The sequence below is a fragment of the Tachysurus vachellii genome, chromosome 4 (assembly GCF_030014155.1).
Source record: "Tachysurus vachellii isolate PV-2020 chromosome 4, HZAU_Pvac_v1, whole genome shotgun sequence".
Classification (NCBI taxonomy): domain Eukaryota; kingdom Metazoa; phylum Chordata; class Actinopteri; order Siluriformes; family Bagridae; genus Tachysurus; species Tachysurus vachellii.
The window spans coordinates 26514438-26530421 of NC_083463.1; positions in this window are offsets into that span (position 1 = coordinate 26514438).

Genomic DNA, 15984 nt, shown 5'->3' on the forward strand with positions numbered 1-15984 from the left:
GTGATACACAGTCTACAAATGCACAAAACATCACAGACTCTGATTCAACTGCAACTATCTCCTGCCCGTACTGCCAGTGAATCGGCTCTTACATGAAATCCAGTAAAGAACAGCACACAAGCAGGGATGTAAATGGCACTTTACATATCTCTGGGTCCATTACCGACCTCAACTGGGGGCCATTAAAAGCTTGGGGTAATTATCCACACATACGATCCCTCCAGTTTCCTGTAAGAACAGACATGGCAGTTTGAGTCACCAGTGTGACAATCATTCTCTTTGTGCTTGTGAGGGAAAAAGTAAGAAAAATCCAGCTACAAAAGAACATGAAGTGCCAGTGTAATTGGGATATTTGGGGGCTTCCTGTTTCAGTGGCTGAAATTAAGACTGTAAGAGTAGAGGAGGCAGCTCACCTGGGTGACTCACACCCTTTGGAGTGGCCACTGGCCTGGTCCAGGTTCACGAGCGATAGTGACCATGATCAGGAGGTATGAGTAACAAATGAGGTCAATTAAGGAGTCGAAGAGGGGCACCTGGCTCGAGCTCTGGTTGCACTAAACCGATCTGCCTTCTTTGTTTCATCCTAAAGGATTCCATTTTCAGGCCCATCACTTCAGAGTCTAACAATGGTGTCGATTGTTCGTAATGGAGGGAGAGGTTTAGTGAGGTGGCCTCTTTCCCTGGACCAGAGTATCACTGGCATCAGAGCTCCCAGGGCTAAGGCAAGTTCAGATGCACTCTTTCAAAATCTCTCGCGCCCTTCCGTGGCCCTTGGCCCAACAGTTCAGGAGCTTGACGAGCTGGATTTGCAATAAATTTGTAACTTCAACTTGCTTTAATTGAGGTAAAGTGGACCAAACAAGGGGTTGATTGAGATTAGTAATAGCACCTTTGGGGATTTCTGAGAGTCAAAGACAGAAAGAGAGCGAGGAAAGAAAGAGATACAGAGAAAGAGTTGGAAAAACTGGATCTTAGGCTGACCTGTCCATCTACTCCCTGCTCACTGACCTGAGACTCAACACGGATAGAAACCAGAGATACACAGATAGCGGAACGCTCAAATGTACCTCTAGAGTAAATCAAAAACGCAGCCATGATACCCGATGCCAACCATCAGCACAGTCTAGTTTTTACATCCCTTTCTTTCTTGGGTAAAAATGGGATATAAGACACAGGCTTCAGTATCCCTCAAAGATACAATGCAAATAAATAAATAAATAAATAAATAACCATTTTTTTTAACTTGCCTTTACTGAACTTTGTCAACATGGTAAGTTAATAGTATACTGAGAATTATAGTAAGGACAAATGACTTATAATATAATTTGTTTTGATAGTGTCATCTATAATCTTACAATAATCTTATTCTATTTAATTTAATCCCTGCTAGACATTTAGGATGTAGGTAGCATCAAGGGATGTCTTCTAGTTATAAGCTCGAAAAGCTGAATGAGTCAATAATAGTTTAACATGTACTGCATATTTTAAGGCAATCATTAATTAGGGACTTAAAAGGGCTACGAGGTTCCCAATAAGTCAACCATTGAGCCAGGACAGAACAGAATGGCCAGACTGTTTGAGTTGACTGGAACGCAACAATAACTCAAATAACCAACAACCATGCTGGTGAGCAGAAAGAACCATGCTGATGATCTCACAAATGGAAAGCTCGAAAAATGCTTAATAAATTTTATAGCTGTAACAATCTACAGTTACATCGTAGCTCTACAAGGTAAAAAAAAAAAAAAACAAGAAACAAGTTAAGGTGCTGTAGAACAATGCTTTGTGTGCAGTTAAATGTGCAGTTTTGAGATTCAACAGCCAATTTCAGCCTAGTAAGATCTCGCCTTGTTTAGAGCTACTCATTTTTGCACTGTTGTTTAGTATAATGTGTTGATGGCCCATCTAACCATCTACAACTGCCTGTGAAAGTATGGTCTAAGGAGAGCAAAATGAGTGCAATCTTAGGAGCTCTAATCTGGTTTCAAGAACTGTGATTTACATTTCAGTTGGCCAAATCCTTTTTAATGTATACGCCGCTGTGAAGTGCACCATACTGAAAAGGCCTGCCTCCTTCCTCTCACGATCCCCATCTCTACCTCTTCCCCAACTACCCTCTCCTCTCCCTGTTGTTCGGCCTGGATTTCAAACGGTGCATTTGCAGTCCTTGAGTGGAGAGGATTACAATGACAATTAAAAATCAAAAGCGCCAGCGTCCATATAACGACTGGACATCAAGCTTTGAGCCTTACTAAAGAGGAGGCGGGAGGGGGAAGAGGAGGACGACACATCCAGATGCACCGCAGCTTAGTTTCATCGTTAGGATGATGCTCATCAGAATATTATGCAAGGAGTGTTATTTTAGATGAAAGTAGGACCGGTGAATGACATGTAAATGAAAATCATTTGGCAGCAGGTTAAAAAGAACACAGAGCCTGTTAACACAATACAAGACAGCTTGTTATTATTGATGCTTGGATACTTAAATAAAATGAAGTCAAATTAAATTCAATGAAATTAATTAAAATAAATGAAATTATTTTTTCAGTTAAAGTAATAAAAAAAATTGGTTTTATTTGTTATTATTGTGGTTATTTCGAAAGGTATCATCCTCGAGTATATCAGAAACTTTTCATAAAGTTGCTTCTGTTATTTAACTGTTTCATTTGTCTGGTATCTGTTTGTGGCCCATTTATTTAGTTGACTTTAAATTTTACTTTTATTTAGTTTACTTTAAATTTTACTTTTATTGACCACATGGTGGAAAATATTGTTTGGCTTCACCATACAGTATAAACAAAGTCATCAACACAACAACTACAACAAACAACAATGCAACAAGACATGATAACAGTATAATTTCATATATTACCTTTTATTTTCGGCTTCTGTATTGATTTTTTTTTTTTAACCAACAAATTGCAGTGACAAACTCTAAAGTCTGCCACATGTGTACAACATATATGCTGTATGTAATACTGATATATGATTATCTAGTATTGTTAGGTCTCATTTCTGCTATATCCAGAATATATACAGGTCAATTTAAATAATAAATAATAATCTTGGAGTTTCCCTAAATTAAACATTTAACTCCACTAATATTCCACACATGGTGCTGCAGAGTCACACATTATTTACTGTGCAGTTAGAAACTGAGTTGTAAGCAGCTCCTGTTATATATTCTAAATCTTTATGCCCTGTTTTACGCTTATCATACCATGACTGTTTTGTCTAGTTTAACCAGTAATACAGCACTTAGATTCAGAGAGAAGGAGGAAATGGAAAAAAAGGTTTGGAGGCTCTGCTTAGTAATGCAACATAAAAAAGGAAAGGAGGAGAGTGTGCTTAAGTGTATATGCATCACTCTCATCACAAAGATAACGATGATGAAATGTCACGCTGAACTCATGTGAAGATTTTCCCCTTTCGTTCGTTCCATGGGCTGCTTAAGATTCAGCACCTCACCTTCTGAGGGAACCACACGGCAACTTCAGATGCAGCAATAACCTATGATGGAAATCATGATATTTACACTGCCTGCTGATTATTCATGATCATTTTTGCAGTTACTAATTTCATTAAAAACAAAATGCCATTGAAAACAAAATGAGTGATAACATTAACATAATATTCAAATACGATGTTACTCTAAGGCTATTTCAATTAAGAATGAAATTAGCTAAGGCTTTTATTAAACTGAGACAATGTACACTACAGTGTTCATTATATTAAAGAAAGGAAGTACATAATGTTCTGACAAATACTTTTACTTGTTTTATTGGTTAGGGAATAATTCACATAGCTCGTGTTCCTCTTTTGCATTAAATTTGTTTCAGAGAAGTTGTTTAAAGTGTATGGTTATATCGTTAGGTTAGACAACCAGATAAACTCTAAAATTATAAATTCTAGTTCATTCTATTAATGTGTTTGTTTAATGTATTAATTCTATTAATTCTATTAACTATGTATTCTGTTAGTGATTTCTTTATAAATTCATTGAAATGTCATTTTAAAAAAATATTAAATTAATAGAATGAACTAGAATAAAAAGAGTTCATAATGAAATTAACAGAATAAATAAATAAACAAAATATTTAATAAGAACCGGTCTAATTAATTTACTGATTTGTGTCTTTGTGTTTCTTTTCCCAAATTTGTAATTATGGTACTACAACAACAACAACAACAATAAGAAGAAGAACAACAACAACAACAATAAGAAGAAGAAGGAGAACAACAACAACAACAACCATAGTAATAATAAGATTTATTATTATTATTATTATTATTATTATTATTATTATTATTATAACACTACTGTTAATTACAATAATACTATTAATATGCATTATAAAAATAATGATGGCAAGAACAACAACAAAAACCACACCACCACCACCACCACAACAAAAAACAAGAAACAAACAAATAAACAAATAAATCCATTAATAACAATAATAATAATAATAATAATAATAATAATAATAATAATAATAATAATAATAATAATAATAATGTTGTTCATGCTGTTGCCATCATTATTTTAAATTTATTAAAATCAATCTGTCTATTAATAAGTATTGATATTATTATTGCATTTAGCAGTGGTACAGGGGATATATACACACACACACACACACACACATTTTTAGAATTTGTTCATTATGATTATTATTTTTAAGTACTATGCAATATTGTATAATCACAGTTTTTGTTACACTCCACATTTGTGTGTGTGTGCGTGTGTGTGTGTGTGTGTGTGTGTGTTTGTGAGAGAGAGAGAGAGAGAGAGAGAGAGAGAGAGAGAGAGAGAGAGATTGCTCTGTCTCAGTATCAGACTGACGCTGATATGTTGTTTGTCCACAAGAGGGCGCCTCCCTTAGTTTTATACATTAAGAAATACCGAAAATACGATCAGAATATTCATGACGAACATTTTACAGTTTCTTCAATCAAACATTATTAGAAACATTTGCAGAATAATAAGTACAATATATGTATTTTTTATGTGTTTATTAGTGTAGCGTTTTAACAACAAAATAGAAGACGTCATGTTGATGTCTGGGCTGCATTTAAATCAGACTTATCTTTCAGAGCCATCTAGTGGTTTAAAAATCTCTGGTCCTCAACAGATAAAAGGATTAATATAACTAAATAAAAAAGCATTTATTCTCAAGGGGCAGTTATTAACTGGCCATTATGGTCATAATTAAAGTCATTAAAACGTCATTTGGTGCTAGACGATTAGATTAGATTAGATTAGATTAGATTAGATTAGATTAGACTTTATTGTCATTACACATGTACAAGTACAAGGCAACAAAATTTTAGCATCTAACTAGAAGTGCAATAAGCAGCAAGTTTCAAGATGTACAGTAAATTCAGTTCAATTCAATTTACTTGTATAGCGCTTTTAACAATTCCCATTGTCTCAGCAGCTTTACAGAAGTATAGAAACAGAAGAGAGAGAGAGAGAGAGAGAGAGAGAGAGAGAGAGAGAGAGAGCAAAAAAGAAATAAGTATTTAATAAGAAGTAGAAAAAATAAGGATAAAAGTAAATGAATATATACAATAAAAGTTTTAAAAATGTAATTGAAAAAATATTAACTTAAAATTTAAAATACTATATATCTATCTCTTTCCCTAATGAGCAAGCCGGAGTTGACGGTGACAAGGAGAAACTCCCTGAGAGGATATGAGGAAGAAACCTTGAGAGGGAAGAAGCCTTGAGAGTCCCTACCAGACTCAGTAGGGAGCGTCATCCTCATTTGGGTGACATTGGACAGTAAACAGTGCAATATAATAATGCAACCGAGAGCTCCTGAGGAACTAATGGGTCATCATAAACTCTAAGTTTAGCATAAACCTAATTGCTGATAATGAACAGACCATACAACAGTTTACAGTATGATTACAGTATTTACAGTATAATATACAGATGAATATGCTATGGATATATAGGTATGGATATACAAGATATACAGGTTGTGTGTTATAGACATGATATACAGTGTGTTATATATTATATATTATACAGACAAATATACAGGTGCTATAGACATAATATACAGGAGTGGGTTATCATTATCGGGAGGCAGAGTTGAGAAAGGTGACAAGCTCTAGGGAAAAAGACGCTCCACAGTCTATTAGTTTTTGTCTGGAGGATCCTGAAGCGCCTACCGGAGGGAAGGGGGACAAACAATCTATGGGCAGGGTGAGAGAATTACAGCAGCAATGATGTAAGTAATGGTCAGTTACACATTATTTAGATTACAGCAGACAGAAATCATGCTTATACTAACTTCTCTTTTTAATTTTTATTTTTTCATTTAATTTATTCAAATAAATTCACATGTTCTGATTTATTCCTCACTGACTAAGAGACTGAAATTATTTTGAAATTAAGGGAATTATCTCAACAACTAAGCCACCCCTTGAAATACCAGGTACCCTTAGTAACATTTCAAAATATTAGTAAAGAAAATCCTTCTTATCCATAATATTTCTTTCATTTTATTTAGCAAAATTAATGAATGGAATAAAAAAATATCTTTTTTCGCTTGCCTTCACAATCCCTTGTGTAAATCATGACCCCTAGTTTGGGAAGCCCTGCTTTTATCACACAGTGGTAGGAAAAATGGTCCAGTCATAAAGTGTCTCAATTATAGTTTTAGAAAGGTTTTTAAAAAAGGTTTTAGTTACATCCCAATAGTTAAATCCTGGACTGAATGATGAGGTAGAGAAGGTCCAAATGGAAAGGAATGATATCACAGACTATATGGTGGTTAAGGTTATTAATCATTTACTCAAATACTGTCTTTTATTTGTAAAGTTTGACTTGAATTCCTAAAACACATAACCTATCTTCATTCTTAACTCTTTGAAGAACCTCAAGTCAGTCTGTCACTCACGAGGATAAGGAGGTGTTTGCTCTTATCTCCACATCGCCTGTCATCACATTGCCAGATTCGTGTTGACTAAGAATAACATCGGCTCACAACAAGGGTTTTAGGCAAAGGGAGAGGACAAAGCTCCTGCGGCTGGAGACGCATGCGTTAATTAAGGCTTTTTGTTAAACACTTGCAGAGGAGCAGGTTCAAAGAGACGCTTTATGACGACATCGTTTGATGAGGAAGCACCGCTGCTTTGATGTGTGCCACTTGTGCATCACTTGTAGCTTTGATAGCGATGAGCACATAAGGAGGCGGACCTGTATGTGTGTGTGTGTGTGTGTATGTGTGTGTGCAACGATGGAAAGAACAAAGCAGCTGAATAGCAAACATCAAGCCTCTTATACTCCTATACATAAATTATTCTTAGTATTACTAGTAATAGTATTAGTCAGTGGTGACCAGAGTCCTCCTAATTATTTCAAGAAAGCTTTGTTTGTGAGGTATAACGAGTGTAAAAGCAAACTGAATTAGGGTTGTTTGATACTTCAGATTATTGCATATGACCTCTGCTCCGGCACTGTTGAGTCCCACAATTTAAAAAAAAAAACTAATATAAAAAGGTTAGCTGAAAGGAGAGCAACTTTACATAGAGCTTACAGTATATCAACGATCCTGTGAAACACTCCCTGAGGATGTAAAGTAACTAGAACTTTCTACAGTCATTTATCTAACCACTGGGTATGAAGGAAGCACTTATGGGACCTGTCTGAATCTACATATCTATAACATGAGTGGACATCTGGAGCTGTATTAGAGCATCACTACAGTTAAAAGTATTATCACATCTGTATTAGAACAGCAGTATGGCTGAAAACTGTCAGTGTGCTTAGAAATCTATGAATGAACAGTTGTAGTAACATCTCTTATAGTATCTCTGTTCACTGTATCATCATTATCATTACTGCAAATTACTGAAATGATATATAAATGATTCATTTTTGTCCATTGAATGATCATGCTTAGGTTCCTGTGGCCATAGTGATTTAATTCTATTGATTTCTCTGTCTTAGCACAATTGGCAATATGACAGATTCTTAGAAACAATATATCTTTCTCTTTAAACTATTTTGTGTTTGTTAAAAATTCTCACTTTCTGCTCCAAACACACATTCATTTTGTGGCTCCGAGTGGCTGCAGAGTGACAGTCAAATTTTATCAACATCATTTTTACCACAAGTTAAATCATTTTTATTTTAAGCACAACATAATGCATTAACTAATCCAGGGTCATGTTGTACATAGAGCCGGGAATACGGGGTATGAGGCAGAAGTGCAACATAGACCACGCAGGTTACCATGTTCACCCGCATTCATACCTATGGGCAATTTATCATAACCAGTAAACCTACAAGCATTTTTTTAGTCATTGAAAGGAAGATAATGTGAGATTCCACACAGACCCTGGAATCCTCCGTCGTGTGTTCACAGAGCTTGTAAGTTCTAACCTATTACTCCAGGTTCCTTTCCAGTACAAATACTTGTGTTGTATGCTGACTGTCTGATTCATCTCTACGCACATTACACACTATAGACAATTTAATGTTTGTGATTGTGCCCCTGCTATGGGTTGGCACCCAGAATCCACTGGGATAGACTTCAGGCTCCCCAAGACCCTGAATAAGTGGAGACAATGAATGGATGGATGGACGTGTGTGTGTGTGTGTGTGTGTGTGTGTGTGTTTGTGTGTGTTTGGTGCACTGTGAGCCTCATTCAGAGTGTATTCCTGAATTGTGCTCTGTTTTTTTGGAGTAGCCTCCAGATCCACTTCAGCCCTCACCTATCTATACTAAATGTATTAAATATGAATGAATGGATGTTATGTGTGTAATGTAATGTAATCTGGAATCACACAGCTAATTTACAGCTAATAAGTGTGAGTTCATGATTTTACCATCATACACATTTTGTACTTGTTTTACATTGTGCAATATTAAGGCACTGAAGGTGTGTACTGTAATTAGAGCTAAACCAGCATCACTACCCTCTCTCTCTTCTCTGTGGTGATGAGCCACGCTGCTGGGTTTGTCTGTTATTGCCTAATTCCTGCTAACAGCAGCCGGTGTAATCACACACCCCAATTAGGCGTCCCTGCTCCCTGCTTACCCCAATTGCTTCCTCTCCTCACCTCTCCTCACCACACTGCCTAATGAGCTTTCATCTGTGGCGCTGAGCCCAAAAGAGCACCTCAGCCACTGAGCAGACACTCGTAACCCAGCAAGAGCTTGATGAAACCCCAAGTCCTCACCGTGCTCTCTACTAACTGCTTATCTCTTTTTCGTATCCAAAAGTGTATGACAAGAAAGAGTTTGCTGTGTGTCAGGAAGCTGAAACAGGAATATCAAGAGCAATGGAGAAATTGGGAGCAGATTCATTAAAAAAAAATCTGTAATAGATTTGAAAGTATTTTTCTTGCTGTTTTTTAAAATGCAAATCTTTTAACTTACCTTCAGCAGTGCAACTGCTATCTCTCATTGCCACTTCAACCTCTTTGTGACCTCAAGAAAGCTAAACACTTAATCTAGGTTTTTTTCACTTAACCAAAGCTTTTACCAGGTATTCAGTCAGTGCATTACAAATAGAAAAATCTTGTCGTTTAATTCCATTTATGGCCTGGATGAAGCAACTCTCTTTCTCAGCAACCTTTGAAACATATAAAACTGGTTATTATGTTTTGACTTCTTCAGTTTGGGCATCTTTATTTCACGATTTACTGAGCCCAAAAGACTCGTTACTGTTTAAAGAGCAAGCTGTTTGTGTGGCGATCTGGGAAAACCCGTTGGATGTCACTATTTCTGCATTCTGGGACGCATACAGAAACAACAACAAAAATATGTTAAGGTCAAAAAGTCATTCTTGTTACCTATGATTTCTGCAGATATGTTGTTTTTAACAAATGCAGTGGTGAAAACAGTCAGTCTGTTCCATTACAGATGTCTAAAACCAAATCAGATTGGAGGATATCTACATGCAACAATGGAATAGACACAAGACAAATCAATTCAGTTTGTAACCTGATGCTGGCTGTCAAAATACCCATGTCCATAGTCAGAATGGAATCCGAAATGAAATTGTCTCTCTTTTCACTTCTGGATGTAACAAGGTGCATGTACAAATTGTTAGGGCAGGCAAAAGAATAAAACATGATCAGCAATACCTAAAGGCTGTCAGATATAACAATGGTGAGACTTCATAAACTTGAGAACTCAAGTCAAGTCAAGAAGCTTTTATTGTCATTTTAACCATACAGTATATAGAACATGGACAGACCTATATAGATCAGGGACAGCGCTAAGGACTTAAGTGAGTTAGTCCTAGCCACATAAAGTGCATATGTGCAACCTGGTGCAAACAATACAAGACATTATACAACAGACAATACACAAAAGCAGCACCTACCAGAGTACATACTGTATATTCTATAGTGCACGTGCAAAAATACTAAAAATGAACACTTGTAGAACTCAGGCTGTTAAGAGTATACTCTATATTGAAAAAGATGGAGTGTTTCTTGGAGGTCTGCATTCATGGAGCATTGTAAGTGATCTGTCAGAGCTTATTATAAACCTACTTTAACCACACGTTTTCAGTTACAGGCCCGAGCTGTTAGTACTGTTCTGCTATAGTGAACTTCAGATATTCAGGCAACATTACATTTTAAAATCCAACATACTGACATTTCAGTAACAACAGTTTTAATGATTACCTTCTCAAAATACAGATCAGTCTAGTCAATATAGATATAAAGTACTGTAACTGTACAGTAAAAAGTACATTCTCTAAAATTAGAGAACTTTACACTGTTCACGGTGAGAGATTTTGGTGATTTGATGTAACTGAAGGTGCTGGTAGTTATGGAGGTTACCTAAAGTTGGAGAGCTTGCTGTGACTTTTTGTGCTGTTTGGAGGTGGGTAAGTTGTAACCTCACTTTGAATGCAGGTGGCTGTGATCTTTGCTAGTGTGGACAGAAAGTGTCCCAAGTGCTCACTGAAATGAAAGCAATGACCATTGTGAACATATCCATCACCATTAGTAACAGGTGATTTACTTGATACTGCACCAACACTATATAAGTGAGCACTGTGGAACCTGATTTGGAATAAATAATACATACAATATAAATAATTAATGTACAGTAGATCTGTTTATATTGTTTTGTCAGAAAATGAAAATAAAAATCTTCAAGACACTGTAAATAATTTTATAGTGTCATATAGTTTCCAAAAAAGAAAAAAAAATTTATATTAAAAAAAAACATACATTTTAACACATAATAAAAGGTACAATGCCATATGTATGCCCCTAAGTGTAATAATAATAATAATAATAATAATAATAATAATGTTCAAGAAGCTGATGAACCTCACAGCTTTATTAATCTAATTATAAGTTCAAAATATAAATCATTGCAGATGTTATTGTTAATTGTTTTAATTATTATTATTATTTGTAGCAGAGTAGTAGAGATTATTAACAATAAACTTGCTGCCTCTGGTTTTAATTATCTGTCTATTTTTTATCCTGTTGTGTTTTAGGTCTAGAAATGCACATTCCAAATATCATTTCAGTTATTATTAATATTCTATTTACTATTTACTATTTTATTTATTATTTATATTCTAATATGTATTAATAATCTATTTACCTTAAATTATGCACAGAAAATGATTTACTGTTATTTTTGCTGCTGTTGTTGCTGTTGTTATCATTATACAATTATAGATATGTTTTTGTGAAAACTCCTTGTCATACAGATCCACATCCTTTCACGCTGCATCTCTGAAATCAGGCACAGGATGTCTGAAGTGGAGGTAACAGTAGCACCTTGAAAGTAACACCTTGCAGGAACTAAAGTGGGTTAGCAGATGCCGGTCCTCAGTTATCGCCTGGCTGAAACTTTCCTCAGCTGAAGACAGCTGTCTTCTAAACCATTTGAAAACTCCAACAACTCTGTCTGAAAGGGGTAATAAAAGTGATCACATTAAAATGATATGCGAACATCAGGCGCTGAAGGCACGTTTAGCGTTGGGCCGGGCGCTGCCATTTGTGTGTCGAACTGAAATGAGTGAAATGATGCAAGAATCATTTTGCCTTGATTTGACAATGAATATGCATTTGGTGAGAGCGTTATTAATGACTCCTCATTGCAAATTCTGTTGAATTTCAAATTTTTAATACTGTTCGCACAAGAAATGTTTTAAAAAGCGCATAATTGTCTGTCATGGGTAATGATGGCAAAAAGATATGCAGGAAAAAGTCAGTGTGGTGGATCTGTCCCTTAGTAGATGATATTTACAGCAGGCTCTTAGTAGAATATATACTGTGGGATTGAAATGTCTGAGATCAGTAATGAAAAATGTCAATTCTTTTGGTCACACAAACAATTATATATGATACGAACTGCAGCGAAGTGATTTTCACACCTGTCTGTGTTATAAAAATGGGATTGAAATAAAAATGAAATGAATGAAATTCAATGACAATAAAATAAGATAATAATACAAAAAGAGATCAAATAAAATAGGAACGAGTGGAAATAGCTGTGCAAAGTAGAGTAGCAAATGAAATAAAGTGGCATTAGCTGTACAGTAGATAAATGAATAGACAAGGATACGGTTACTGATGTATGTGTAATTTTGTGCAGTTTTTGTGCAGAAGAAGTGTGTTGTAGATGGGTCAGGTTGTGGGTACTGGGAGACAAAATGTCTCTGTTTTGTGTTCTTTTCTAATTGATTGCAATAACATGAGTGAAATGTAAATATTTACATGAATTTCAGAATTTATTTGGATTTAATGACATCGTACACACAAGTTAGCACCGACTCCACAAGTTTGTGTTAAACCTGTCATTCCATGTTAGATTAAATTCATCCGAGTGTCGCCTGAACACATGCTTCAGTGGGAGAGACTCAAGGAAGATCTGATTTGGACAATATATAATATATTTTATATGTGACCTACAGTGCAGAATCTTGAAAATTTAATATTTAAAATATGGAACTTTTCTTGCTTGCTTTTTATTTCAGCATTTATAAACCTTTCATTTATTTCCTGTTTGAAATTTTTATACATAGCATTTCATGAGACTAAATTGAGAAAATTGAGCACAAGCTTGCTTCCTGTACAATTTGTATGAGTTTGGTTTGTAATAACAGTTTGATGTTTTTTTTTAATATATACAGAAGGTAGACAAAAAAGTTTTCTCCTTCTATTATGCTCCGAGGTGCACTTTGCTAGTCTAGTTTGAGTCCAGTTGTCTTTTTGAGAAAGATGAGTCGATGAAAATCAGAATCAAAACATCACAATTGAGGGAATGGCTTGTGGAGAAATTGTGTTCTTGTACAGTTCCGGAGACTAGAATTTTTATGCCATACAAAGACACTTTTTTTTGGTTAGATTGTAAATAAAAATGTATACATTATATAAAGAAAACTGCTGAAAAGAGCACTGTTCTTTTATTGCTCGCTCACTTCTCCTGGTTTTCCAAGCATGCATGACACCATGAACAACTGAGGCACCAGGACATCACCAGCATCACAAGTCACCGACCTTACACTGCTAACCACACACACACGCACACGTGCACACACACACACACACACACACACACACACACACACACACACACACACACACACACACACACACACACACAGAGTCCCAGCAGCCTCTGCTGAGCTGTTTGTTTAGGAATCTCTGCCTGAAAATTGTATTCCATCGACCATGCTCGCTATCAACACACAATTATCTGGGTTAATCATGTGGAACAGTGGCAAATTCACCTGGGGCTTAGGAACTAATGACATTCGCGTCTGGCCTGCTTTAGTGAAATAGCCTCACACCTGCAGCAGAAGAGACGAGATTGCCAAAGAAAATTTGGTCTCATTTTTCCCCCTCCCTCTCCCTTTCTCTCTCTCTCTCTCTCTCTCTCTCTCTCTCTCTCTCTCTCTCTCTCTCTCTCCAACCCACCCACCCCCACCCATTCATTTTCTCTTCTCTCTTTAAATCTGCCTCTTTTTCTCCATTTCCCCCCTCCTTTTACCTTCTTATTTTTGTCTCTTTTTTGTTTTTCTCCCCAGCCTCCTCTTCTTACTTTTCCCCCTTCTCTCCTGTCTTTCCGCCTCAATAAACATCTTTTCCTTTCCACCACCTACTTCTTTACTTTTCTGTTGTTTTTTTTTTTTTTAACGTCTTTTCATTTCACAGCGTGCTCTGACACTTTGTTCGCTCTCGTCCGTGCGATTGCTATCACCATGCGTGTACCTGGACACATCTGATAATACATGCATAGGATGGGGGCATCTCTGCATGCATCGATTGGATGCTGAGATGAGTTCACACTGCATAATTGCGCAGAGATCGAGCGAGATGCTGCTAGACCGCCGTCACTCAGGTGATCCCGTGGCTTTATGAAGTCGTTCTTGACTAAGTTGCCACAGCAGGAAGAAAGTATCATTGCTCATAATTATTTGTCGATATCGACATGCTCTGTCATTTCGCACTGGCTGCGTCCATGTGTGAAATAGCAGCGTAAAGCTGCAATGAGAAGGTGCTCTGTTCTCTCTGGGTTGTTTGTATTGCTTTGCATTTCAACTTCAAACTTTAAGATTCAGTGGCCTGCTCAGATTTCCTGACTACCAACACACCTTGTCCATTTTTATGTTTTTTTTTTGTCCATTTCTAGCAGTGAAGCCACCATGAGAGCAGGCCCTTTGTGAACTTTTCCTGAATAATTATATATAAGTGATAAATCCAAACCTTAGTTTTGTTAGACATTGATGTGCAATAGTTTTATTGCTGTACTCTGTATATTTGCTCATTTCTGCTGAGTAAATGTAGCTGCTTATCCAACAGTACATTAAGCTAAAGGAGTCTATAGTAAAGGTTATAATGTTTTACTTATTGATTCAACAGCAATTTAATTGTTGTTAATTCCAACAGCACGCTGGACGGCTGATAGACCTCCAAATGTCTGAGAGCACGAGTGAAAACGTTTCATGCGTTCTTTTCTAATTTAATGCAAATTTCAACACAAATGATAAAACTAAAAAGGTCTTGAATGAAAAATAGAATCTTGTACATGAAACATAGAGAATCTGTGACTTAACGTTCATTTAGCATTTTTGGAAGGAGTGCCAGTGCTGTGTAACAGTCAGGGGTTTTCTTGCACAGGAATATCATCAAGCCAGAGATAGAGTTAAATAACAAACTGCTTTGTTTTATCAAGTTACGGAACATAAGTGCTAACAGGCCATTCTGCAATATTAACTATAGTGTGAAGATAATTTTTATCTAGAATGATATATACAATGTTAGGGAAAGAAAACATCAGATATTTATAGGAAAGTAATCAACTTTAGTGTGAAAAACAATTTCCACTCGCACACAGTATTTGAATATTTTGCAAAAACAGTAATATTCTATATCTATTTCTTAATATTTCTATTTCTTACTATTTCTCACTCAGTTTAAGGAGGAGGTTTTTAGGCCAGGTTTGTATTTCACTGAAAGCTGCATATTGTATATAACTGTACAAGTGTCACAGACTGTGACAAAGAAAACTTTGTACCTTGAATCTGGAACAATGTGTCTATAATTGCTTTACTTATTATAGTCAGTTAGCCTAGTGCACTTTCATAAGATCTACATTGACTTGTCCAATCTGAGAGGAATTCCTTCTTGCTCCTGAGAACTGAGAGCATTCATCCAGGCATTTGCTGTGCTCTTCACTTATCCAGAACAAATACCCTGTTAATTGAAAAATGGTACTGAGAAATAATCAAATTTAAAGCTTAAACATGGATTTTATAGCACAAGAAGCATAGAACACACATCAGGGTACGCTGGCGGGATCCGCCAAAGTCCATGACATGGTTTAACGTTCTAGCAGAATTCATAAAACGCCCCTGAAGGCCCACATAATCTCTGTTTTTTTCTCCCCACTTAATGGGAGACAATACAACAGCGCACCAGATGAGTCATTGAGCAAGAACGGCTTTAGTTTGATACTTAATACAGAAGGTCGGAAA